Below are 25,554 nucleotides of genomic sequence, written 5' to 3' on the forward strand. Positions count from 1 at the left end.
TACACACACACACACACACACAAATAAATAAATAGGCCAGTGTGGCCAGAGTGTTATGAGCTGGCGATGTGGCTCAGTAGGGCTCCTGCCTAGCATGTGTGAAGCACTGGGTTCAACCTTCAGCACCACAAAAAAATAAATAACCATGGTATGAGACCATCAGTAGAGTCTTACTGAAGTTCCATGTCACCTACTTAAAACTGAGCTGTGTTATCTGACCTTCCAAGAAATCAGGATTACAGAGATAACCCCCAAATTTCCTAAATTTCAATTGATATGATAATGACATTTTCTGTGCTTTAATTATTACATGAAAAAGCAAAGCGAGGTTAATTAATCAGTTATTTTCTATTGTTCTTACAAAGAAAGTAACTGAAATGACCAATCTGCTTTTTGTCCTTTTGTTTCTGTTTTCTTCAACCTTTCTCGGTTGGTAAAACCAAATTCTACTAGCTCAGCCCATTGGAACCCTTATATTTTATGAAACAAAATGTTGCATAATCCTAGAATAGAAAACAAAGCCAATTAAGATAATTAAACTAAATTGTTATAATTTTGTCCTTTCTGTTTTTGTACTGGGGTTGAAGCCAAGGGTGTTTTTATCACTAAGTCACATCCCCAAGCTCTTTTTAAAAACTGTTTATTTTGAGTCAGGTTCTCACTAAATTCCTCAGAATGGCCTTGAATTCATGATCCTCTTGCCTCAGCCTCCATGTGCAACCACACCTAAAAGAAAGAAGTTATTTCATCTGCAACTATATTTCCACCTCCTCTGCATTCACCAACATTTCTTCATTAATAATAATAATTATTATTATTATTATTTGCAGTACTAGAAATTTAACACCTGGTCTAGCACATGCTAGGAAAATGCTCTACCACTGAGCTATACTCCTGACCCTTTTTATTTTATTTTGAATATTCCTAAATTGCCCAGGCTAGCAACCTGTGATCCTCCTGCCTCAATCTCCCCAATAGTTGGAATTACAGGCCTGCTCCACCAAACCTTGCATCATTTATGTATTTTAAGACTGCATCTAATTTTCCTTTTTCGGTGTGTGTGTGTGTGTGTGTGTGTGTAACGGTGGTCCACTTTATGCTTTGAATATAACCCTTGCTGCTCGGCCACTGCAACTTATTTTTAAAATGGATGTGCTTCTTTTTCTTTCTCTCTCCTGGCTCCACCCTAATCTCTCCCCATCCCTAATCTCAGGGGAAACAGGATTACCTTTCTTCTCTATCCTAAACAGAGTTAATTTGTCCCTGAGTACACATTCACTATAGGAACAAAGAAATCCTGATTTGGGGGATGGTACCAGGAGATTTCAGAAATGACTATCTCCCAAATTAAACAGTGAATTACAACTCCAACAGAGAACATGTGGAATGTAGCCTTTGAAGCACCTTTTGTGTGTGTGTGTGTGTCTGTGTGTGTGTGTGCATCAGGGATTGAACTCTGGGGCACTTGACCACTGAGCCACATCCCAGCCCTATCTTGTATTTTATTTAGAAACAGGGTCTCACTGAGTTGCTTAGTGCCTCACTGTTGCTGAGGCTGCCTTTGAACTTGTGATCCTCCTATCTCAGCCTCTTGAGGAATCACCTCTTTAAAAATCCCTGGTTCCTGCTGATGGGCAGAATCACAGCCTTTGGGACAGGAGTAAAACAATAAGCCTTCTTTTTCCTTTTTCTCAAAACTGTTCCTCATTATTGCATTGGCATTGGGGACATGGACCGAGTTTTGGCAACATGTATGTGTGTGTAGAAAGGAGTTATGGATCCAACCTAGGACCTTGCACATACTAGGCAAGCACTCTACCACTGAGCCTCATCCCCAATTTGTATTTTTTTTTTTCATTTTATAAAGTTGACTAGAAAACATTTAAAAGGTCCAGGAGGGCATTGGACACATACCTGTAATATCAGCAATCCAGGGGGCTGAGGCAGGAAGAGCTCCAGTTTATTTATTTATTTATTTTTTAAGAAAGAGTGAGAGAGAGTGAGAAAGAGGGAGAGAGAGAGAGAATTTTAATATTTATTTTTCAGTATTTGGCGGACACAGCATCTTTGTATGTGGTGCTGAGGATCGAACCCGGGCCGCACGCATGCCAGGCAAGCGCGCTACCACTTGAGCCACATCCCCAGCCCTCCAGTTTAATTTTTTAAAAAAGAGTCTGGGGATGTAGCTCAGTGTAGCATGTAGCTCATGTAGCACCCCTGGGTTCAATCTCTAGTAAAATAACAACAACTACTACTACTACTAATAATAATAATAGAAAGAAAGAAAAAGAAAAAGCCCAGCATTGTGGCCTGCATGCACCTGTGGTCCAAGCTACTGGGGAAGCTGAATTGGGAGGATTGTTTGATCCCAGGGCTTGAGGCCAACTTGAGTAGAATAATAAAATTCTAAATGAAAGAATGAAAGAGAAACTGAAAGAAAACATTGAGTGCTTCTCTGCTATCTATTGGCACCATGATAAGTACCTGAACTTGTTCATTTAATCTTTCTAACATCAAACACATGCATTTTCCAGGTGAGTAAACAGGCTTGGAGGGATTAAACAGTTTACCAAGGTCACACAGCTCTGAAGTGTTGTATTTGAAATAGAAGCCAGGTCAGTCTAACTCCTTAATAAACAGACCTCTTATTCAATACCATTCACACCCCTGAGATAGAGAACTCCATTAGACTGAATGTCTTCAAGGCAAAGATGATATCTGATTTGTCTTCCTATCCCCAGCACAGGGTTTGACATCCAATAACCCTCAATGCATATTTTTGGACACAATGAATGACTGATAAAACATAAATAAAACTGGGCATGGTAGTACACACCTATAACCCCAGTAATTCAGGAGGTTGAGTCAGGAAGATGGAAAGTTTAAGGCCAGCCTCAGCAGCTTAGTGATACCCTGTCTCAAAATAAATTATATAAAGGGCTGGGGATGTGGCTCAGTGGTTAAGTATCCCTAGGTTCAATCCACACTACCCAAACCAAACAATGGCAACAACAAAAAATAAACAAATAAAAATAATATAAATCAATAATGAAAAAGCCCATATAAATGAATATATAATTGGTAAGCTACATTAGCCCCGACAAATTATATTTTGGCTTATTTACTTATGTGCTTGGAATCTCCTGCCAGGTTGCAACTCCTCAAGGATGAAGTGTAGATACAGATTGATTTTTTACACTCCCCACAGTTGGTACAGGGCCTTTCTCATAGTGAATCTTCAGAAAATATGTGTTAAATCTCTTCACTTGGATCCCATTTATTCAGAGCCACACACCCTCTTCCTTTCCACTGCTATGCTCCCTCCTGGATTTTAGTTCATTCATTGTTTTCTAGGAATATGCAATTTATAGTTTCACTGTACATGGCAGCCAAAAAAAGAAAAAAAAAGAAATTCTATATTCAACTTTCAAAACTATTAAGTCATCTGTTATTTGAGACAAAAAAAAAAAAAAAGAGAGAGAGAGAGAAAAACACCTGACTATACATATGATTAAATTGACCTTGAGGATGTAGCACATGCCAACCAAAGCACAGAAATCCAGAGTTCACCCTGCAACAGCATCCTGAAATTGTGTCTCCACTTCCACTTGGGTTCTCTGAATGAGATTCCCAGGTGTTATTTTCCAGTGGTGACATGTAGCTGTGGGATCTCTGGACTGGAGGAACACTATCTTACCACATTTCTATCCAGACAAAGCTTAATGCGGGGGGGGGGGGGTTCTAATTTTTTTTTTAATCCAACTCCCAGAAAGAAATGAATTTTAGTTGGGTGTGGTAAGCAAATGCCTGTAATTCCAGCTGCTCTGGAGATCGAGGCAGGAGGACAGCAAGTTCAAGGCCAGGCTGGACAATTTAGCAAGATCCTGTCTCAAAATGGAATAAAAAGAGCTAGGATGTAGCTGGGTGATAGAGCGCATGTCTCCAATGAGAGAGGCCGTGGGTTCGATCCCCAGTACCAGGTGGGGCAAATATTTTTTATTTATAAACTATCAAGTTAATTTCACTGCCCATTAAGCCTTATAATTTGGAAAAAAAAAACAGAAGCTGCTTTCACAGACTATTTTTGTTGTTGTTGTTTTGGTTTGGTTTTTGATAGTAGGGATTGACCCAGGGACACTTCAGCACCAAGCTACATCCCCAGTCCTTTTTATTTTTTTATTTTAAGAGAGTTTCTGTTTAAATTGCCCAGACTGGCCTTTAACTTTAGATTACAGGCATACACCACTGTGTCTGGCTATCATGGGATCTTATTTACGAAACCAGATACACATTCTATTGAATGCAAGCTGTCTCAAGAGAGACACAGTCTCTGGGGGCAAATCAAGAAGTACACATCCAAGGGAAAATTCAGGCTGTCTCCAGAGGGAGAGACAGACGAATCTTAAGCATCTTTAGTGCAAAAACACATATATCTTATTTACCTGGATCCTTAGCCCTCTCACCCTTTGTTTTCTGAATAAGTGATGGAGATAATTAATACCTACCAGGTGCGAGTCAACTGGAGCTGGAAGTCCATAATGACTAAAACTGAAAGCCAAAGCTGTGGGGATCTTTGCCCTGGTGGAATTGACAGCCTAATGAGGGAGATGGCCTTTTAACCAATATTAAATTAAACTACATTAAATTAAAAATTAAATAAACATCGCTTAATTACATTATTGCTATAACAGTGTCAGTCAGGTAGATGTAATTTAATGTGTGGTGTCAGGGGAAGCATCTTAGAGGAACTGGCTTTAAGTTTAAGGCCAGGTAAGAGTTAGGCACTTAGGATTTGAGCAGGAGGGGGTAGAGAGAGAATCATAGTTAGAGGGAAAACTACCACCCATAAACAGAGGTATGGAAGAATTGAGGATAGGTAAGAATCTCCTTACCAATACCCTGGGGAAAAAAAAAAAAGATGTGGACCTCTGCAGTATCTGTCCCACTTTTCTTTGGAAACTGCCATACCCTATTCTGCATGGGCCTGGTAGGATGCTTATGTGTGAGCTCCATATGTGGGTGACTCAGGCTGGTCAGTCAGAGATCTCCATCTCCCTGGCCACAGTGATATTGATATATATATATAGTAATGGGAATTGAATTCAGAGGCACTCAACCACTGAGCCACATCCCCAGTGCTATTTTGTATTTTATTTAGAGACAGGGTCTCACTGAGTTGCTTAGTGCCTCGCTGAATTGCTGAGGCTAGCTTTGAACTCATGATCCTCCTGTCTCAGCCTTCCGAGCTGCTGGGATGACAGGCACGTGCCACTGTGCCTGGCTCACACAGTGATAACTGATTGCTTCAGGAATTGGTCAGGCAATCTCAACTGGACCACTGAACACTTATCTTTATAAGTATTATATGGAAAGTATGTCTTTTGCCAGGCATGGTGGTACACAACCATAATCCCAGCAATTTGGGAGACTGAGACAAGAGGATCATAAGTTTGAGGCTGGCCCCAGCTATTTTAGTGAGGTTCTTAGCAACTTAATGAGACCTTGTCTCAATATAAAACATAAAAAGTGCTGGGGAGGTGGCTCAGTGGTTAAGTGCCTCCGGGTTCAATCCCTAGTACCAAAAATAAGTAAAGAAATTAAATAAAAGCAAAGTACAGAGGGAAAGAAAGCAAAGGACAGGAGCAAGGGTAGGGGAGAGAAAATGCATGAACATTGTTTGAAACTCTGGGCCTAGATATGCTGAAAGCCAGCATAATAGCAACACCTCACAATTGTCTGAACTAATAGCTCCACTTTTTCCTTGTGCTGGTTTTAGTTGGTTCTCTGTTATCTAGAACTAACTATACATGTGAAAGGAAAGGTAGACAGCCAATTAATTTATTTAATTTTTTGTTGTTGCTAAGGATTGAACTCAGGGCCTTTTTCTTGCTCAACTATACTCCCAACCCCTGATTTACATTAATTTTTTTTCTTTTTTTCCCCTCTGGTATTGGGGATTGAAGTCAGGGCCTTGCATATGCCAGAAAAATCCTCTACCATTGAGCTATATCCCCAGCCTCGCTAATTTACTTATTTTGTTTTTTGTTTTTATAGTGCTGGGGATTGAACACTGGGGGCTCTCTACCACTGAGCTACAACCCCAGCCATATATATATATATATATATATATTTTTTTTTGAGACAGGTTCTCACTAAATTGCTCAGGCTGGCCTCCTACCTTGCTGTCCTCCTTCCTCAGCCTCCCAAGTCACTGAGATTACATGTGCTCCCAAGACTGGTCCTAATTTACTTTTTTAAAACAAAAGAACAGAAATATATTTATTGGGTAATAGACTTAGCTTTTCCATAATGGGAAACCTGCCTGGAATATGCTACCTTCAAGGACTCCAGATTGAAGAAGGTCAATTCATTTCTTTCTCTTTCTCTTTCTCTCTTCCTCTTTTTCTATTTATCAGTCTATTTAAGATCAATATTTCAGCTACGTGGAGACAGTTTAGGGAAGTTTATCTAGAAGGTGGGGAAGCTGTGATATATTCCCAGCTAGAAAACTACCTAGCTGGAGCGGTTTAGAACCAGGTGTGGGCATGGGTGAGATATGAAGATTTGAACAGTCAAGATGAATTAAAGGTAAATTAATTTTACCCAGATTAAAGGTTAACTAATTAAAGAGCTTCCCTGAAATTAGGAGATTGTGTTCCTCCTAGAAATGGAAGGCCCAAGTCTCCCTTTTGTAAGAAGGGACTGTCACCTTTGGTGACCCAAACTCCAGGCTCCCAGGCTGAGGACAGGCTCAGGGAAAAATTCAGGGTCAAAAGGGCAGAAGAGTGAGGAGAAAGAAAAAGTTAGCCTGCAGGATGGGAACCCATGCTGAGCTTCTTTGTCCTAACCAGCAAGTAGGTTTTGAAGAAACAAGGGGAGGGAGGGAGGTGTTCAGTGGTGGGGCAATGGGACCTCCCAGGCCACTTGCTAGTCAAGCTATTCCAGAGGCCAAGAACAAAAAGGCTCCCAAACCAGGTAAATACTCAAATCATACACTTTATTAAATCATGGTGTTAAGTAGTAGCTAGCAATGAGCAGCAAAATGCATGGTAAGATCACAAGTGTTCTTTAAATTAATTTAGGGTCCTTCATTTTCTTAAAATATGTATTTTTTTAGTTGTAGTTGGTCACAATACCTTTATTTTATTTATTTAACTTTGAAAAAAAATATTTATTTATTTATGGTGCTGAGGATCAAAACCAGGGCCTCACACGTTCTAGGCATGCACTCTACCAATGAGCCATAATCCCAGCCCTTTAGGGGATGGTTCTTTTTTGTTGTTGTTGTTTGTTTGTTTTTTGTTTTAGGTGGACACAATATCATTATTTATTTTTATGTGGTGCTGAGGATCAAACCCAGTGCCTCGTGCATGCCAGGCCAGCGCGCTACCACTTGAGCCACATCCCCAGCCTAGAGGATAGTTCTTTAAACTATCTTAAGAGTGGATGAGAAATCAAATGGTGGCAGTTAATCTGCAGAAAATAAACAAAACAAAAGCAAGGGAGCCAGTTGGAAATCACATCAAGGGAAAAGGATTAATGGGACTAACTCTTGACAGGGCCCACTGAGGTTGATGTGAAGTTAGGAACTACGGGTATTGAGAAACCAGTCTCTACCTCAGAGCAAAGCCTGTCCAAGGAAGGGGGCCCTGACCCTTGTCCTTGGAAAGACCTACAGAGCACTCCTAGGCACATACCCAACCTGCTGAGTTGTTTGTCTGCAAATAATAGGAGAGATCAGCGATGCCAGGTGTCCCTGATTCAGTTAGGCTAGGTGAGGACCCATAGCAACCCCCTAGTACCCACCAATCAGCATGAAACGGGGAAAATATCTGAGATGCCAGATGACCCCCCAGTAGTTTATGGTGGCTGATAACATGTTGGGAAACCATGTAGTTCAGCAATATTCCCCTCGTGGCTTAAACCAATCAGTTCAAACAAATCCCCCTCTTGTACTAACCAATCACCCCTACCCAACTTGTTCCTGCCAGGGAATGTGCTAATCATGTTTTAGAGTTGTTTTATGATTTTCCCGCAGTGTATGATGATTTGCTAAGAGATGCTATGATGTAGGTTAAGTCTCTGCCTTCCCCAAAGAGTGTATAAAACTGGGCTTGGGGCCTCTCAGAGTCACCAGTTGTTGTGTGTGTGCGGAGGACTGAGCTAGCTTGAAATAAACGCCTCTTTGCTGCTTACATGGATCTTGGTCTCTGGTGGTCTTTTGGGAGTCCCAAATTTGAGCATAACAGTATAGGCATCTCCATCTGTCTGGGAAGGAAGATTCCATTAGTAGCGCAGGGGCACTAAGGTCACTTCTGACCAGTTCTAGACCCCCATGTCCACATTAACATGGGATTGACTTGTAGATGAAGCCTCCTAAATAGGATGGCCATGACAGTACTGGAGAGGACCAGCTAAGGTCAAAAACTCCACCGACAAATGTGAAGGAGGAGTTGAACACCTGATTGGCGAAGGTTGCTGAAGGAGGACCTCAGTTTTCAAGTCAACCATAAAACAGTAAAGTATTTGGAGACAGCATTGTCTCCTTTGTTATTCTTTGCCCAGAGACAGCCCACTTTCTCTTGAAAGAGCTCTCTATTTAAGCTTTGCTTTCCTTTTATTTTACTTTCACCTCTAAAAAAGTTCTCATGCATGACTTTTAGTAAGTCTGACTTTAAATTTTCTTTCGTTGGAACATGAGAACCGAGGTTTGGAGTGTCAGTTCCCTGTGACAGCTTTTCTGTGACTATGTGAAACAAAGAGGAAATAGCCAGTCATGAGGCCTGAAATCCCAAAGGCTTGGGAGACTGTGGGAGACTGAGGCAGGAGGATCACAAGTTCAAGGCTAGCCTGGACAACTTATTGAGACCTGTCTCAAAATGAAGAATAAAAATTGCAGGGAAGGCTGGGGATGTAGCTCACTGGCAGAGCACTCCTGGATTCAATCCCTGGGGAATTTATATATATAAGAGATTCTGTCGTTTAACATACTTAGGTTAGAATGAACAGAATGAGGCATCTCGGTATCTGAATCCTGGGGGTTCACATTTGCTCATATATCTATCTGGCTCTGGGATGCATTGGTATTTCCTGATGATGTTGCAATTACAAGGACCATTGCTGAGTTTTGAGCAAAGGTACACATGGACATTTCCCTGGATCAAAGACACATTGACTCCTCCAAAATGCACAAACCAGTACACTTGGCCACCACAGCTGCTCACTAGTTAGCCGGCTGAGCAGTTGTCAATTTTATTTGTATATTTTGAATAGACAATGGAGCCTGAATGGTTGTCACTACTGAGGTCCCAGTAGTACATGCCAGTAAGCCAGGTGACTCTGGAGGCTGAGGCAGGAGGATCCCAAGTTTGAAGCCAACCTCAGCAACTTAGTAAGACCCTGTCTCAAAATAAAAAATAAAAATAAAAAAAGGGCTATGTGGGGTTGTACCTCAACTGGAAAGTGCCCTGTGTTCAATTTCCTGGACAAAGAAAAAGGAGGAGGAGGAGGAGGAAGAGAGGGAGGAGAAAGACCAGCTCAAAACCGGACTCTCTTCATTCCTTGCAAACCTGTAACTTTCCTAAAAGCTACTAATTTGGGGGTTGGGAGAAATATAATAACACACACAAAACAGAAAATTGGGGGTGGGGGTACTGGGGATTGAGTTCAGGGGCACTCAACCACTGAGCCACTCCCCAGTTCTATTTTGTATTATATTTAGAGACAGGGTCTCACTGAGTTATTTAACACCCTGCTTTTGCTGAGGCTGGTGATTCTCCTGCCTCAGCCTCCCAAGACGCTAGGATTACAGGTAGGTGCCATGGCACCCAGCTGAAAAAAAATTTTTTTTTAATTAAAAAAAAAAAAAGCTAAGTTGGGCATGGTGGCGTACACTTGTGATCCCAACAAATTGGTAGGCTGAGGCAGGAGGATTGCATTTCAAAGCCAGCTTCAGCAATTCAGGGAGGCCCTAAGCAATTTATTTATTTACTTATTTTAAGAAAGTAGAGAGAAAGGAAGGAACACATTTTTTTTTTTTAGAGAGAGAGAGAGAGAATTTTAATACTTATTTTTCATTTTTCAGCGGACACAACATCTTTGTATGTGGTGCTGAGGATCGAACCCAGGCCGCCCGTATGCCAGGCGAGCATGCTACCGCTTGAGCCACATCCCCAGCCCACCCTAAGTAATTTAGAGAGACCCTTTATCAAAATAAAAACCCAAAAGGGCTAGGTGTGGTGGAACATGCCTGTAATCCCAGTGGCTCCAGAGACCTACCGAGGCAGGAGGATCCTAAATTCAAAGCCAGCCTCAGCAACTTAGCAAGTCCCTAAGCAACTCACTGAGACAGTGTCGCTATAAATAAAATATTTTTTAGAAAGGGCTGGAGATATGCCTCAATGGCTACAGGATCCCTGGGTTCAATCCCTGTTACCAAAAATATAAATAAAATAAAAATGTAAAAGCTGGCTATTTTCATTACTCCTTGTTTCTCTGAAGCTCAACTAGTGAAATGAATAAGATTTAAGCAAAAAAAGGAGGAGGTGCAAGAGGGGCTGGTAATATATTCAGGAGCTGGTGGGGAAGGGGAGCTGCCCAGGAGGAGGGGTAGATCTCTGCCAGGCTTCTCTGACTGCGGCATGGGAGGCTGTGGAAGAGGTAAGACCCAAGGGCTTCATCCCAGTGGAGGTGTGGGAGCTGAGTGGGGCTGGAGTCGAGGGGAGCTCTGACTTGGACAAGTCAAAGTAGACCCTGGGGGAACGCTTTTATTTTGAATCTCTCAGCTTCCTCCTTGGAGAGGTATAGGAATTGATTGCTGTGGGAAGCAGTGCTGCTCCTCCCCCCGCCCCCAGGCTCCCCTAGTTCCTCTGCTACCTCTTCTGTCACTGAACACTCATTGTCTGTTCTCTCTGGGTCTCCCCCACCAGACCGTGAGTGTCCCGGGAACAGGCACTGCATCTGATTCACCTCCTTCTGCCTCACAATGCAGCCCAGCGTGGGGCTTGACACTTGGAAGTTTCTCAAAGAGTTGCTTGTTGAATGAACGAACAAGTGAATGCTTTCTCCAAACTGCCCTGAACTCTCCATGGGATTTACAAAGCAGGAAAGGCTCTTGGCTCTTTATACCCCTTACTAAGACATTTGTCTGCCTCCAGAATTCGAGGAGGCTGTGAGTTCCTAAGGTTTGGTTTATATGTTATATACATTTTCCTGGTTGGCAGGAGTATATAACTCTTTTTGCAGTTCTGGGGATTGAATCCACGGGTGCTTTACCACTGAGTTACATCCTCAACCTTGCCACTCCCCTCTTATTTTTAATTTTGAGACTTGGTCTCCCAAAGTTTCCCAGGCTGGCCTCATACTTGGAATCCTCCTGCCTCAGCCTCCTGAGTTGCTGGGATTACAGGTCTGCCCACCATGCTTGGCAGGAGTCTATTTATCTGGCCCCAACCCCCCAACAGAATGAGAATCATCATTTAAGAGAAGAGCTTCAGAACAGAGATTATATAAATTTTCTCGGTATTGATTTTCTTGAACCAAACTGGCTTTCTTCCCACTACTGCTGTTTTCTTCCTGTTTGTAAATCTGTCAGGTGTGCTGTTTTGTAACTTCAGAACATTCAGCTCACCTGTGTAAATGGTAACAAGACACTATGACCTTTGAATTCACCCCAAACTTCCCTTCAGTGCCACAGTCAAGGTGCCCTTGCCGATTTCTCCCACGATGCTGGCTCCTCCACCATTTTGCAGGTGGGAAGAGAGTGTGGAGTGGGTATGGGGGTCGTAGGAAGCAGCGGAGGCAGAACCAGCAAGAGAGCACTGAGATATCCTGCTACCTAATCCAATTCTCCTTCTTGCACATTCAGCAGTCTCCCCCACCCTCTGCATAACAATGGAAGGAAAGAGGAAGTGGGAAATAATAAGGTCCTGTAATTGAGTTAAAAGGGGGTAATTGCCAGGACCAGGGAGAAGAGGGAAAGCAGCTGTGAGAAAGGAGAGTTTAAGAAAGCACCCGGATAAAGAGTTGGAAGATCAGTAACAAATATTTTTTTTGCTTGTAGCAGGGAAGCAAAAAAATTAAAGAGCTCAGTGCTGAATTGCACGGGCACTGGGGAAACCTGAGATTGGCAGCAAGGATCATTCTGGGTCTAGGTCAGGGTCAGGAAGGGAGGAGAGAAAAATCCCAAACCAGCACGGGATTGTGCAGCAAAAACTGTGGCCTGATATTGAGTATTGGTGCTGCAAGGGAGAGATGAGTCAGTCCCAGAGCATCCAGGATTAGGATAAAAGAGCCACAGGGAGGGCACTCAGCAAACACCTTTCTCCTGAGAAGGTTTGCTAGAGACTCCAGTGTGAGATCCCAACCTGACCCAGGAGTTCCTGGCCCTGATGGAAGTCTGCTTTAAACGCCCCTTTTCTCTTCCACCTGGAGGTTTCAGACAGGTGTGCCCACCTTTGGTTTGCATTCATAGATCTTCTAAAGTCAAGTTTGCCCCATAGCAAAAGCCACAGGACTAAGTGCCAGATTATGACTGTGAACACCACATCTTGCTTCAGGAGGCAGGGAGTGGAGCTGGGGAACTCAAAAATATTTTTAGTTATGGGTATAGCTGTAAACACAGAATGTGCCCTGGTGCCTCATAGGAAACTATAAGGAATAGTGGCTATCTAGTCAACCTGGGCCTGTTCCTTAAGGAAGGTAACCTCCATCACCCCATCCTGATATTCTTGGCTGTTGAAAGGATGGCAGTGATACCGCCAGTTCTGCTTCCTCACATGTTGAAGTTTGAACGTTAGAGAAGCGCACAGAGGCAAGCATATAAAGCAGGGTTTATTTTAAAAGGGGTTACATAGACTTCTCCCAAGAGGGAGAAGGGGCCATAGCTGGCATCTTGGTATCCCGAGAAGTGTTCTGCCCTTTTTATATGTCCTAGGCTTTCTTTTTTTTTTTTTTTGTTCTCCAGCCCTCTTCCCCTTATCTTCCTCCTTCCTGCATAGGTGGCTAGGCCCAGGAATGCTGGGTGGGATGGCCAAAAGGTGGGAAACAGATGGGCTGAAGGGGGAAGGGCAGGATGGTGCAGCCCAGGACACCTTAATTGACAACCTTATAGTTCCCTGTAGGGAGGGGCAATTCCTGGGACTATTTACCTTAGCAACAGGTTGTTAGAGCAGGGGCAGGTTCTTAACAAGGGTGGAGGAAGGTCTCCGAAGGAATTAACATTTCAGTCCCTCAGGGGACAGTCTCCAACTTCCCTGGACTCACTCAAAATTGGCCTGACTTGATCTGACCTGACTCGATTTACCTGTCTATACTGACTGCCTGTCTAACTCTGGCTTCAGCAAGATCATGTTATATCACTTGCTCTAAATGGCTTAGAAACATGAAAAATGACCCAGAGAAGGTGACTACAGAAACTTAGTTCATGGTGGCTGAACAACAATTTTTATAGCAAAAGCTCCTGCTAGGTGACCCCGCCCCCAACCCCAAGTACTGGGTATTGAACCCAGAGACTGGTGTATGCTAGGCAAGCACTCTACCACTGAGCCACATTCCCAGCACTGTTTTACTTTGAGACAGGATCTCTCAAAGTTGTGCAGGTTGGCCTTGAATTTGTAATCCTCCTGCCTCCATCTCCCAAGTCCCTGGATTACAAGCATTTACAGCCTGGTAAATAAATATATATGTTTGGTAGTGGTGGTGGTAGGGGCAATGGAAATAGGAATAGAGAAACCTTGCTGAACACAGTGCCATGTAGATTCAGAGGTTGAAGGCCACTCAGTGTAAAGATCCACAGACAGCTGGCCCAGCAGGACAGGTTGGGCAGCATTCCGGGTAATACTCTGTTGGTATTTAGAACCAGCAGTCAGCCTGGGCTGAGGTGAGAGCAGTGGCCCATTTACCCTGGAGTCTCCTTCATCCAAGGTCCTGGGTGTCAGCCATGGCACCTTGACTCAGCTCAAATCATTCACAGTCTTGGAGGAAGCAGCAAACAGGCTGCCCTTGTAGGTCTGAGTTGTAGCAGTTCACCTGCATCTGCTACACATCCTACGTGTCAGACGGCTGCACCAGCTTCCAGAAGTTGGTGTTCAGGATTTTGCTGTGTGGTATGAAGCCAATCTGGCCACGTGGGGAAGATGCCATGAGCATAGCCCAACACAGGAAAGAGGATAACCCTTGTAGAACTGCTGCATCTCCCTGAGGAGGTCTAAGGTGCACAGAATGCCATGCTCCTCGAGGGCTGTCTTCGTGAGCTAGTAAAAGCCATCCATGAAGAGGCTCACTGTGGCACCTATGATGTCTGAGGAGTGGGATGGTAACATAGAAAACATCCTGGTTCTGTTTCATGAACTCAAAACCGTTGCCTAGTATAGCGTCAGCTTTGAGGCACAATAGCCAATGGCTAGGCCTAGCAAGTTTCTCTGGAACTTGGATCACGTCCTAGTTACTCTCATGCTGGACGACGGACTCCATATGGGGCACTTTACCATCTCATGCAGGATGTCTCCACGCTCAAAGGATCAGCACCTTTTAGGGATTGGGGTGGCCACAGACAGGCAGGTTAGCTATCATTTTCTGGTGGGGAACCAGTCCCTCTCCATGCACTGTATGACCATCATTCAACACTAGCAGGTCACAGTACATCTTGACTGTGGCACACAAGAATACCCTAGGATCTCAAGCACTGATAGTGGAGTGACAGCTCTGCCTGCATTGACAAGGCCTGGCTTGGCCTCAGTACCCCTGGGTGAACTAGCCCTCATGTATGGCAGCTGGGCAGGTAACCGCTGAGCTAAGAGACTTGGGGGGCCGGCAGGGGCCAGTGCATCTCACATAACTGCTGCACAAGGGAAACTGCTGGTACTGTCCATTACATGGTTTTGTGTTTGCTGTCTCTAAATTGTAGTATAACATATAGAACATAAAACTTGCCATTTTAGCCATTTTTAAAGGCACAACTTAGGGACTAGAGAAATAAGCTTGGCCCCTTTTTATATTTTGTTTTCAGACAGAGTCTTATGAAGTTGCTCAGGCTGGCCTTGAGCTTGTGCTCCTCCTGCCTTAGCCTGCCAAGTAGTTGGGACTATAGGTAAGAGCCCCTCTACTCAGTCAAGACAGCATTTTTTTTTTTTAAATTATGACTTCTTTAAAAAAAATTTTTTTTGGTTGTTGATGGACCTTGCATGTGTAAGCAGCACTGCTATTTTTCTTCTATGCGTGCATACTTACTTTACCAAAGTAGAGATTAGATCACACAAACTCAAAATTTTTTTTTAAATTTTTTATTTTTTTTTATTGGTAGTTCACAACATTACAAAGCTCTTGACATATCATATTTCATACATTAGATTGAAGTGGGTTATGAACTCCCAATTTTACCCCAAATGCAGATTGCAGAATCACGTCGGTTACACATCTACAATTTTACATAATGCCCAATTAGTAATTGTTGTATTCTGCTACCTTTCCTATCCCCTACTATCCCCCCTCCCCTCCCCTCCCATCTTCTCTCTCTACCCCATCTACTGTAATTCATTACTCTCCTTGTTTATTTTCCCATTCCCCTCACAACCTCTTATATGTAATTTTGTATAGCAATGAGGGGCTCCCTTCATTTCCATGCAATTTCCCTTTTCTCTCCCTTTCCCTCCCATCTCATGACTCTGTTAAATGTTAGTCTTTTCTTCCTGCTCTTCCTCCTTGCTCTGTTCATAGTTGCTCTCATTATATCAAAGAAGACATTTGGTATTTGTTTTTTAGGGATTGACTAGCTTCACTAAGCATAATCTGCTCTAGTGCCATCCATTTCCCTGCAAATTCTATGATTTTGAAAAATATGGAACGCTTCACGAATTTGCGTGTCATCCTTGCGCAGGGGCCATGCTAATCTTCTCTGTATCGTTCCAATTTTAGTATATGTGCTGCCAAAGCGAGCACCAAACTCAAAATTTAATGCTTAAAACTTTGTCTTCTTTCCTCTGGGTGCAGAGAAAGTAATCCCAACGATTCAGGAGGCTGAGGCAGGAGGATAATAATTTCAAGACCAGTCTCAGCAACTTGGCAAAGTCCAAAGCAACTTAGCAAGACTCTGTCTCAAAATAAAAAAATTTTAAAAAGGGCTAAGAATGTAGCTTAGTAGTAGAGCAACCCTGTTTTTTTTTTTTTTTAAGAGAGAGTGAGAGAGGAGGGAGAGAGAGAGATAGAGAGAGAATTTTTAATATTTATTTTTTAGTTCTCGGCGGACACAACATCTTTGTTGGTATGTGGTGCTGAGGTTCGAACCTGGGCCGCACGCATGCCAGGCGAGTGCGCTACCGCTTGAGCCACATCCCCAGCCCAACCCTGGGTTTTAATCCTCAGTACCAAGAAAAAAAAAAAAAAAAGAAAGAAAAAAGAAAAAACTTTCCTTGCTCATCATTCTGTGAGTCATCAATTTGGATTGGGCTCAACTGGGCATTTCTTTTCTTTTGCTGTTATCAACTGGACTCATTCATGAGTAGTCTTCTGGTGACTCAGCTGAGGCTGGTAGGATGATACAGCCTCATTCATTTGCTTGACAGTTGACGCTGGCTGTAGGCTCGGTGGTTATCTCCAGCATGATAGCGGACAGCTAGTAGCAAAAGCAGCAAAAGAAAGGGGTCAAGACTCACTGCGTAAATATTTTTCAAGATGCCACTGCATCATCTTTTCTAATGTCCATTATCCAAAGTAAGCCCCATGACTGAGCCCAAAGCCAGTGTGGGAAAAGACGTCACAAAGTCCAGAAACAGGTGTGCCACATTGAAGCCTTTGCTGCAGCCATACACCTATTTTGTGTTTTACTTTCTGCTTAATAGTGTATTTATTTTACAAATTGATAGTCACATTTATAATTAGATTTTGATAATTACATTCATAATTACATTTTCAATGACTATGCAATAATTAAAGAACGATGGGAAAAATCATTATTACTCTATTTTTTGCATTATTTAAATTTTTGCTATTACAATTAATTTATTAAAGTCATTTTTTTCTGAGTATCTATTATTGTAAGGAGTTATTCAAGGACACCAGGAACATCTTCCACATAGATCCTGGGAAATCTATACAAACACATGATTATGAAATATGTACTACAGATCAAGAAGGAAAAGGGTATTAGATGTGGGGAGTGGTGGGCTAGGCTTACTGTTTTAAGGCTATGTATTTTGTTTTTGTTTTTGTGGCACTGGGGTTGAACAGTCCTTTTTATTTTTTATTTTTTCAAACAGTGTCTTATGAAGTTGCTCAGCCTGGCCTTGAGGTTGTGTTCCTCCTGCCTCAGCATCCCATGTAGTTGGAATTATAGGTAAGAGCCCCTCTACCCAGTCAAGACAGTATTTTTTTTTTAACTTATGATTTCTTTTTTTTTTTTTTTAAATGTAGTTGTTGATGGACCTTTTCTTTTTTTAAAAAAAATTGTTAGTTGTTGATGGACCTTTATTTTTCTTTATATTTATGTGGTGCTGAGGATTTAATCTAGTGCCTCATACGTTGCTAGGCAAGCGCTCTACTACTGTGCTACAACCCCAGCCTAAGACAGCAATTTTTTGGTTGGAGAGTGGGTAGGTACCAGGGATTGAACTCAGGAGCACTCAACCCCTGAGCCACATCCCCAGCCTATTTTGTATTTTCTTTCGAGACAGGGTCTCACTGAGTTACTCAGCACCTCGCTTTTGCTAAGGCTGGCTTTGAACTCCCAGCCCTCCTGCCTCAGCCTCCAGAGCTGGGTTTACAGGCATGCACCACTGAGCCAGGCTCCAAGACAGCATTTTATATAGCCACTTAACCACGTCTGTCTTTCTCACATTTTAGCTTTTGAGCTATGATTTCCATTTTATTGTTCTCCCATGTGTCTGGAATCAGGGAGGGGCAGATGGTCAGAGGGAAGCATTAATGAAAACAAAGGCCATTTTCACTAAATTGGTTTAAGAGCCGGTGCCAAATGTGTATGAGAGACAGAAGGAGCAAGGGGAATGAAGGGCTCCCCAGGGAGGAGCATCCCAGCCCTCTATTGTCTTTCCCACTGGCTGCTACCATCGCTTATGATTTTTAGAATTTGCGCTACTTACTCCACTGCCTCCCTGAGCTCTCCACTTGGATATGTCCCTTTGGGGTCTCAAGTCTAACGCATCCATGTCTGAACTTCCTATTTTCCCTCTAAGACTCTGTTCTGCCAGTCGTTCCACCAAAGTCCCTGGAAGTCATTCTCTATCTTTTGTTTTGATTGAACTCTGGGGCACTTTTCCACTGAAATCACATTCCCAGCCCTTTTTATTTTATTTTATTTTGAGACAGGGTCTCCCTAAGTTGCTCTGGGTCTTGCTAAATTGCTAAGGCTGGCCTTCAACCTGTGATCCTCCTGCCTCAGCCTCCGGGGCTCCTGGGATTCCAGGTATGCGCCACCTCACCTGGCTAAGGAGTCATGCTTTTTCTTTCTCACACATTCCATGTGCAAGCTCTCAGGAAGTCCTGTTGATTACATCAACAAAACATCTGGAATCCCAGAACTTCCCTTGGCTTCCCCGCTGCACTCCAGCCTGTGTGACCTGCCGTTGGCTCTCCTGGATAAGGCTTGTCACCTAGCAGCTGCTCAGTTTCCATTCTGATTTCTCCATCATCTCCACTCGGCAGCCAGAGACATCCTGCTAACTTCTAAGTCAGATCATTTGATTCCTCTGATCTGAAGTCAAAGGCCTTAGGGGACTGCAGGCTCCACATGATCTCACTCCAGCCCAGATCCCTCTGTGGCTTCTCTCAGTCCTTACTTCCCTCTTCTTCAACCAAGCTTTTTTGCTGTTTTCTGCAGACACCAGACACTTTACTGCCTCAGGGCCTTTGCAATGTCTGTTCCCTCTTCCTGGAATACCCTTCCCTCAGATACCCACATGATTTGATTCCTCAGTCTCTGGTCTTGCTCCAGTATTATTTCCCCAAGGGGCCTGCTAAAAATGTCCTGTTTAAAATGCAATCTGTAGTACTCGTGATCTTTCATATCCACTCTATTTTTTCCCAAACCATGTGCTACCTTCCAGGGAGATGAATAATTTAGTTTTCTCTTATGTTTCTGTTTATATCCGTTTCCTCTTTTACCCCCCAGTACCAGCCCAGTGGCAGCTCTTTTGGGGCTGGATTGTCTTCCTTGTTTACTGACATACAGAATGGGTGTCCAGTCAATGGGCACTAAAGATGACTGTACTTTGTAGACCTTTTAGAAAAAGCAAAGCTAAAAGACTTTTCTTGCAAAGAACTTCTGTTCTGTTATTTAAGCTATGGTCTACTAAAGGAAAGGAATTATGTCTTTTATTGGCTCATTCAAAAGCGGGAGGAAGTTGTGCTAGATTATTTTTGTTTTATTGTATATAATTATGTTTAACATTTACTTGATGATAGCTCAGGATGAAACAAAATTTGTACCATATACATATCCCACAGGGGCCAGAGGGGAAGTTGTTTGTTATAGGTTCACATTGAGGTTAAGCTATTGAAAGTTAGCATTGAAAATTTTTACAACAGTTTGACAAAGTCCTTTTATATCTGCCGAATCTAATAATAAAAATTGGACTATAATTTTTTTAAAAGGAGTGAGCAAGGAAGAGAGAATGTATCAAAAAGATAAAATACAAGTCTGGCCATAGTGGCACACACCTGTAACCCTAGCAACTCAGTGGCTGAGACAAGATGATCTCAAGTACCAGGCCAGATCCAGCAATTTAGCAAAGTCCTAAACAACTTATCAAAACCCTGTCTCAGGGCTGGGGTTGTGGCTCAGTGGTAGAGTGTTTGTCTAGCATGTGTGAGGTCTTGGGTTCGATTCTCAGCACTGCATATAAATGAATAAAGTTCTATTGACAACTTAAAAAAAAAAACAACAAAACTCTGTTTCAAAATAAAAAATAAAAAAGGCTGGGGATGTGTTAAGCACCCCTGAATTCAATTCCAGGAAAAGGGGGGTGAAGCTGGGGATGTAGCTCAATAGTGGAGCACTTGCCTAGCATGTACACGACCCAAGTTCAATCCCCACTACTGAAAAAAACCAACCAAACAAAAATAACCTACTGTGTGGGGTGGTGTACACCTGTTTTACTTGCAGCAGGAAGACAGGGGAATTGCAAATGTGAAGCTAGCCAGTGCGATTTAGTGCGACCCTGTCTCAAAATAAAACATAAAAAGGGCTAAGAATGTAGCTCAGCAGTAGAGCACCCCTGATTTAATTCCCAGAGGGGATTAAAGGAGAAAAAATAAATAAAAAGGAAAAATCTGGGTATGATCATGCTTTAAAATATTCATGTTTTCTTGTGTGAATAAAAAATGAGAATAAGACATTAGGAATCATTAAAGTTCAATTAAAGAGGGAACCAAATATCTCTAGTCAGTAAGCTTAGATGGGTATGTCTGTCAGCAGCTGTAGCTTGGCCCTTAGGGATGGATAAAAGGTCCTTTGGCAGGGGCCCATCTGGGCACATGTTCTAACCCTGTGCTATGTGCTCTGCTTGTCTGGGCACACCCTTGGGCACTCACCAGGAAGTGTGGCCAATTTCAGTTTTTACAGGAAGGACCCCAATCTTGGGCTCATGTCCATTTCTGCTTTCTAGGTGAGTCAGTAGGGCAGGATCCATACTGGGTCAATGTCCCATTATGTTGTATTGGTCTGCCATGAAGGTTTCACTTGTGAATTGAACACATGCTCTCATGCATTCATTTATCCATCTATTCATTTGGCTTTGCATTCAATGTGTTACCCACTTACTGAGCCCAAGATGCCTATTGTACTAATTTCCTGTTAATGCTGCAACAAATTACCACAGTCTGGGTGGTGGCTGAAAACAAGAGAAATGATTTCTCTCACAGTTTTGGAGGCTAGAAGTCGGAGATGGAGGTGTGGGCAGGACTATGCTTCCTCTGAAGGCTCCAGGGAATAACCTCCGTGTTTCTTCCTGGTTTCTGGTGATTGCCAACACTCCTGGTGTTCTTTGATTTGCAGTTGCATCAAACGAATCTTTTGAGTCAGCTTCAATTTTCCTCTATATCTGTCTGTTACAGGTAGAACTGTGTCCCCACAAAAGTCTTATGTTGAAGTCATAACCACCAGTACTCAGAATATGACCTCATTATTATTTTTTTTAATATGATCCTATTGAGGTAGGTTTTTTTTTTTTTTTTTTTTTTTGGTATGAGGAATTGAACCCAGAGGTGTTTGACCACTGAGCCACATCCCCATCCCTTTTAAAAATATTTTATTAGATACAGGGTCTTGCTGAGTTGCTAAGTGCCTTGCTAAATTGCTGAGGTTGGCTTTGAACTTGCTAACCTCCTGCCTCAGCCTCCCTATGCTGGGATTACTGGGGTGTGCCACCACACCTGGGTGAGGTAGGGTCCTTATGGAGATAATTAAGTTAAAATGAGATCATTAGGGTAAACCCTAATTCTATCTGACTGGTGTCCTTGTAAAGGGGGAAATTTGGAGACACACCCATGCTTATATTCACACACTCTGTGAGAATGAAGGCAGAGATCAGGGTGATGCCTCTACAAACCAAGGACTATAAAATAATGCAAACCACCAGAAGCCAGGGGCGAGGCGTGGGACAGATTCTTTCTCACAGAACTCAGAAGGAACCCATTCCACAATAATCTCTATTTTGGATTTCTAGCCTCCAAAACTGTGAGATGATAAATCTCTCTAATTTAATTTATAGTACAGTCATTCCTTGGTGTTTGTGGGAGATTGGTTTCAGGAAATTTCATGGTTACCAAAATTCAAGAATGAGGGATAGGGATAAAGCTTAGTGGTAGAGTACTTGCCTACCATGAGGCCCTGGATTCAATCCCCAGCACTGCCAAAAAATAAAAAACAAAAATAAAATGATATTTGAGTTCCTTATATAAAATGTAGTTGCATATAACCTATGCACACTCTTCCATATACTTTGTTTTCTTTCTAGTACTGGGGATCAAACCCAAGACCTTGCTCATGCTAGGCAAGCACTCTACCACTGAGCTATATCACCAGTCCTTTTTTTTTTTTTTTAAAGAGAGAGTGAGAGAGTAGAGAGAGAGAGAGAATTTTAATATTTATTTTTTAGTTATCGGTGGACACAACATCTTTGTTTGTATGTGGTGCTGAGGATCGAACCTGGGCCGCACGCATGCCAGGTGAGCGCGCTACCACTTGAGCCACATCCCCAGCCCATCACCAGTCCTTTTAAATTTTGTGACAGGGTCTTGCTTAATTGTCCAGACTGGCCATGAACTTTCAACTCTCCTGCCTCGGCTTCCTGAGTATTGGGATTACAGAATTATGGGTGTGCAAGCCTCATCTGGTTCTGGAGATGATTTAAAGCACATGGGAGCTGGGAATGGTGTCACATATATATATTCTGTGGTGCTAGGGATTGAACCAAGAGCCTCATGCATTCTAAACAAATGCACTACCACTGAGCCACACCCCCCAGCCCTTAAAAAAATCTGTTCAAGCTGGGCAAGGTGGCACATGACTATAATCCCAGCTACTCAGGAGGCTGAGGCAGGAGATTGGCAAAGTCAGGCAATTTAGTGAGACCCCCATCTCAAAATAAAAATACCAGAAAGGAGTGGAAATGGAGCTCAGAGGTAAAAGATTGCCCAGTATGCGTGAGGTTCTGGGTTCAATCTTCAGCACTGCAAAAAGAAAAAAAGAAAACAATGGTTGAATTTGTGAATGCAGAACCTATGAATATCGCATGCCAACTCTACTTTGTTACAGCAGCCCTAGCAAGTTAATTAATACATCGTCTGTCTGTATCTTCACCTGGCCCCAGATGGGCATGGTGGTGCCCACCTGTTAATTCCAGCAATTTGGGAGGCTAAGGCAGGAGGATCCCAAATTCAAGACCAGACTCAGCAATTTTAGCAAGACCTGTCCCCAAATAAAAATTAAAAGCACTGGGGCTGGGGCTGGGGTTGTGGCTCAGCGGTAGGGTACTCACCTAGCATGTGTGAGGCACTGGCTTCAATCCTCAGCACCACATAAAAATAAATAAATAAAATAAAGGTATTGTGTCCAACTACAACTATCTATCTATCTATCTATCTATCTATATGTTTTTAAAGGGGATGTAGGTTAGTGGTAGAGTGCCCTTGGGTTCATATAAAGCTTATTTTATATATATATTTATTTATTTTTTATTAAGAGAGAGAGAGATGGGGGGGAGAGAGAGAGAGAGAGAGAGAGAGAGAGAGAATTTTTTTTTAATATTTATTTTTTAGTTTTCGGCAGACACAACATCTTTGTTTGTATGTGGTGCTGAGGATCAAACCCGGGCCGCACGCATGCCAGGCGAGCGCGCTACCGCTTGAGCCACATCCCCAGCCCTATATATATATATTTTATATAGCTATATAAAGCTTATTCAGTATGATCTCATATTAACTTGAGTACACCTACAAAATCCTATTTTCAAGTAAGATTATATATATATATATATATAATTTTTTTATTTTTTGATACCAGGGATTGAACCCAGGGCGTACTTTACCACTGAGCTACATCCCAGCCTTTTTTATTTTTTATTTTGAGACAGGATCTTGCTAAGTTGCTTAGGACCTAAGCTAAGTTGCTGAGGCTAGTTTTGAACTCAGGATCTTCTAGCCTCAGCCTTCCATTCTATTGGGATTATAGGCCTGCGCCACTGTGCCCAGTTTATCCTCAGCCCTTTGTTTTTTTTTTTTTTTTTATTTTGCTACATGACCTCTCTAAATTGCTGTGATTGACTTCAAACTTGCAATCCTCCTGCCTCGGCCTCCCAAATTGCTGGGATTACAGGCATGCACTACTGTTACCAACTTGATTATTCATTTTCTAAAAAATCTTTAGAAAGGTAAAATTTTCATCCCCAAATCACCTTTTTTTTTTTTTTTTATACTAGGAACTGAACTCGAGAGTACTTGACCACTGAGCCACATCCCCAGCCCTATTTTATATTTTATTTATAGAAAGGATCTCATCACATTGCTTAGTGCCTGGCTTTTGCTGAAGCTGGCTTTGAACTCATGATCCTCTTGTCTCAGCTTCCCGAGTCCCTAGGATTACAGGCGGGTGCCACTGTGCCTGGCCCCATATCACATTTTTTTTTTTAAATATACATTTCACCTTTATTGCCAGTAAGAAAAAAAATCACATTATCCAGTTATGTAATAAAAAAAATCACATTATCCAGTTATGTAATAGCAGTATAGCAAATAACAGTAAATCAGCTCACTGGAATATATTGCAACCATTTGAAAGGTTAATTGTGAAGAACATAAGAAACAATGAGATGTGATTATAATGTATCCCAAATCACATTTTTACTGTCATAAAATAATAATTCAATTCTAAAAAACTAGTTTGCCAGGCACAGGAGTGCATGCCTGTGGCTTGGGAGGATGAGGCAGGAGGATCACAAGTTTGAGGCCAGCCTCAGCAATATAGTAAGACCCTAAGCAATTTAGTGAAATCCTGTTTCAAAATAAAAGATAAAAGGGGCTGGGGGGCTGGGGATGTGGCTCAAGCGGTAGCGCGCTCGCCTGGCATGCGTGCGGCCCGGGTTCGATCCTCAGCACTACATACCAACAAAGATGTTGTGTCCGCCGAGAACTAAGAAATAAATATTAAAAAATTAAAAAAAAAAAAGGGGGATGGGGATGTGGCTCATGGTGAAGTGACTCTGAGTTCAAACCCTGGTACCAAATAAATAAATAAAAATAAAAAGCTATAATTCTATTCCACTTCTTAAAACCCCCTTATTTGGTGGATGTAGTGGTGCATGTCTGTAATCCCAATGGCTCAGGAGGCTGAGGCAGGAGGATCATGAGTTCAAAGTCAGCCTCAGCAAAAGCGAGGTGCTAAGCAACTCAGTGGTACCCTGTCTCCAAATAAAATACAAAATAGGGCTGGAGATGTGGCTCAGTGGTTGAGTTCCCCTGAGTTCAATCCCAGTACCCCAAACAAACAAACAAACCCATTACTATCAACAATTAAAAATTTTTAAAAAGAATTTTTTATATTTTTCTGTGACTGAGGATTGAACCCAAGGGTGCTTTACCACTGATTATTTTTTTATCTTGAGACAGTGTCTTGCTAAATTACTGAGGCTGTCCTCAAACTTGTAATCTTCCTGCCTCAGCTTCCTGAGTCACTGGAATTACAGACATGTATCACCAAACTTGGCTATATTCAGTTATTTTAAAAATAAAGCAAAAACTGGGTGCTGTAGCACCCATCTGTAATCCCAGCAACTTGGAAGGCTGAGGAAAGAGGATCACAAATTCAAAGCCAGCCTCAGCAATTTAGCAAGACCTTAGGCACTTAGCAAAATCCTACCTCAAAATAAAAAAAATAAAAAGGGCAGGGGATGTGGTTCAGTGGGTAAGCACTCCTGGGGTTCAATCCATGGAACCAAAACAAAACTCCCCCCAACCAAAACTTTGCTCAGTTTCTTCTCACAAGACCATTTTATATTTCTGTAGCTAGAGTTCTTATCTACTCCACAAGGATTTGTGATAATTAATTAG

At 42.4% G+C, this 25,554-nt stretch overlaps 1 non-coding gene and 1 pseudogene across 1 annotated transcript; both read right to left on the reverse strand.

The window, feature by feature from the left end:
* Nucleotides 1-14,046: 14,046 nt before the first annotated feature.
* On the reverse strand, nt 14,047-14,643 carry LOC110598434 (spermidine synthase pseudogene; annotated as a pseudogene).
* Nucleotides 14,644-15,829: 1,186 nt separating this feature from the next.
* Nucleotides 15,830-15,936, reverse strand: LOC144376579 (U6 spliceosomal RNA). Its single transcript, XR_013437162.1, has one exon. It is a non-coding gene; the product is annotated as a U6 spliceosomal RNA (small nuclear RNA).
* Between the last annotated feature and the right edge of the window lie 9,618 nt (nt 15,937-25,554).

This window comes from Ictidomys tridecemlineatus, chromosome 3 (genome assembly GCF_052094955.1).
Source record: "Ictidomys tridecemlineatus isolate mIctTri1 chromosome 3, mIctTri1.hap1, whole genome shotgun sequence".
Lineage (NCBI taxonomy): Eukaryota > Metazoa > Chordata > Mammalia > Rodentia > Sciuridae > Ictidomys > Ictidomys tridecemlineatus.